Below are 2889 nucleotides of genomic sequence, written 5' to 3' on the forward strand. Positions count from 1 at the left end.
TCTAAGGTCAAAAGTGATGTTAAACAGCTACGCCGAAACAATGGCGTTTTTCTTCCCGCCCGAAAGTGTTGTCATAATTATCAATTTACTTATAATTCCGTTAAAAATAGTCTTACGACACCAAAACGCTGAAAAAACCCGTATGGAATACTCCTAGAACAACATTAAAATACCCTTAAAAAGACTGAAAAACGCTTAAAACCCTAAATTATTAATACAAATTCATCTCTCGATTTTTTTCCACCATCATACCACAATCGGTTACCACTGTATTATACGAAATGCGATCATGAAAGAAAGCAAACAACAAAGGGTACAGAAATAGGTGCGTAAAATAAATTAAAAATATTTAATTATCTATCATATATGCTAGATTATTATCATTCTTTATAACTAGTAAAGCGATTTCAGTATACACGCAAAGACAGATCAATTTGCATAATACATGTTTACAGTTTTTTTTCATGTGTATGCTAATTTTTTATTAATATTGTCATTCGATTGACATGAAATGAAAATGCATTCAATAACAAAGGTTATTGCATATGTTACTATATTAAGTAACAAAATTGGCCGTTTTTTTGCAAATAACTCGTTAAAACCCCCGGTATTGAGCAAGTGTGCTGATAACCAGTTATCGGCACACTGCCAAAATCGGATATTTTCAAACTTCCGGTTATCTCGCACTTGTTGTCCAGTAACGGCGGATCGTCGGCACGCGTTGACGTTACGTAATTGGCGACCGAAGCGTTAAAATAAAATGGCGTCTGAACGGGTTTTGGAATCTCTATCGAATCGTTTACTAGATTTAGACAGAATCATTTAAAATAATGGAGAGAATTTAGCAGAATCTGATACATATGAATTTGTCAATGCGCAAAAAACCCCAACCGAAAACACAAAGAGAAAAACAATATCGGACATTAACAGGTTTAAAAGTTGGCTCGAAAGCATTGGAGATGGTCGAGCAATTATAAATATTCTTGCACAAGAGATGAATATGCTGCTCGCAAGCTTCTTTATGAATCTAAAGAAATTTAACGGAGAGAATTACGAACCAGATACCATGAAATCCATTTTTTGCAGCATCAAAAGGTTTTTGAAGGACAGGGATTACGGGACCAACCTGATGACTAGTGAAATATTTCACCACGCCCGAGAAATGCTAGCAACAAAACAAAAGATTGCAAAATCACACGGCTAGGGAAATAAGAAAAATAGATCAGATCCGTTCACAGAAGACGAAATTTAAATTCTGAGGAAAAAGGACTTCTTGGCACAGTTAAGTTATTAAAACATTGCTTTGTTAAAAGTCTAACTTTATCTCATATCATTATATCAAAATATAAACTTACGTGGTGGTCATCAAATTATAAATCGATATCGTTTTGAGCAGATAATTCACACTCGACATGATTGTGTTTACATCGATATTCTATTGCATGTATAATATTACGACTACACAGTAAATGAAACGTCTTAACGATGACGTATTGACGCAATTACTCCAGGGCCGTCAATCAATAAATTATGTACAGTGCCTTTGGATCTATGTAATATAAGATTGTGGCATGGGAATTAAAGATCGAGACATATATTTTTTGTTACAAAGCGAAATTATAGTCCTATACTCTTTTGTTACAAAACGAAATTTTAACCCTATATTCTTTTGTTACAAAGCGAAGTGTTGCGGTTACTAAATCCATGAATTCAAACAAAGAAACTGTGTAGATCTCTACTTTTTGGATTTCTTAATTTATTTTCAGAATCGCCGGAGTCACTTATAAACACTGTTTGGATGAACAACATGTTGCACTTGGGCCTACGGGGTCGACAAGAACATGTCACAATGTTGTGGGGAGACGTTGAACTCCTTTAGACATCACAAGGAAGGGAATATCTGGCGCTCACGGAAAGATTAACTAAGAGTAAGACTAGGAATGGAATCTCGGCGGATCCAAGAGCGTTCACACCTAAGATGTTTTCGCAGCCAGGTAAGATCTAGTAATCAGCCTAACATTATTATCAATATCAACATAAAATAATTGTATTTTTACTTCATAATCATATATTATTTACGTTCTTTTATTCTCAATGCAATATATTCTCACATTTCCTCCGGATTTTATAGATTTTAAATCGCTTTTAAAAACTATTTCTTTTTACGTGACAGGTGACATGGACTGTCCTATCGAAGTGTACAAGATATACGCTGACAAACGCCCAGAGAAAATGAGAAAACCCGAGGCTCCATTCTACGTCGCTGTTAACCCTAATTGGAAACCGGATGCTAATGTGAACTGGTACATGAATGCAAAAATTTGGTGTGAATAATTGTTTATGTTATATTCCAGTTTAAATACAATGTCCAATGATCTTTGTTTGTATTAATCGAATAAATGAAGTCGGACATACATGTACTACCATAATTATTTCTTTTCACTTGCTTTAATTTCGATATACACGACATGTGTATACACATGATGAACATATGCAATAAACAGGTCATTATATGGGGCAAGTACGTGTGCCTTTAGTGGTTATTGGCACACTTGGTGTTTATTTGAACTCGGGCTAAAACCCTCGTGCAAATAACTCACCAAGTGTGCCAATTACCACTAAAGCCACACTTGCCCCATATAATAATCTTTAATTAATACTTGATTACCAGTAAATGCACCTCTTACACATTCGATAGCTGATGAACAATATCAATATCCACACCACTTATATTTATAACAAATAAATGTATGTTTTAATATTTTTGAAATATCATTTACTAAAGTCTTACTATCAGAGAGAATACGGCTTATTTATTGTTTTGTTTTGTGATATTGTCAGTTTTTAGTCTTCCGATCGCGTTTACTCTAATGCAGGGACCTATACAAA

The 2889-nt window shown here is 34.4% G+C and overlaps 1 long non-coding RNA gene across 1 annotated transcript; it reads left to right on the top strand.

Annotated features, from left to right (window-relative positions):
- Window positions 1–741: 741 nt before the first annotated feature.
- Window positions 742–2414, top strand: LOC127857560 (uncharacterized). The gene is made up of 2 exons (XR_008038496.1): window positions 742–1994; window positions 2174–2414. It is a non-coding gene; the product is annotated as an uncharacterized LOC127857560 (long non-coding RNA).
- Window positions 2415–2889: the final 475 nt, after the last annotated feature.

Source organism: Dreissena polymorpha, chromosome 1 (genome assembly GCF_020536995.1).
Source record: "Dreissena polymorpha isolate Duluth1 chromosome 1, UMN_Dpol_1.0, whole genome shotgun sequence".
Taxonomy (NCBI): Eukaryota; Metazoa; Mollusca; class Bivalvia; order Myida; family Dreissenidae; genus Dreissena; species Dreissena polymorpha.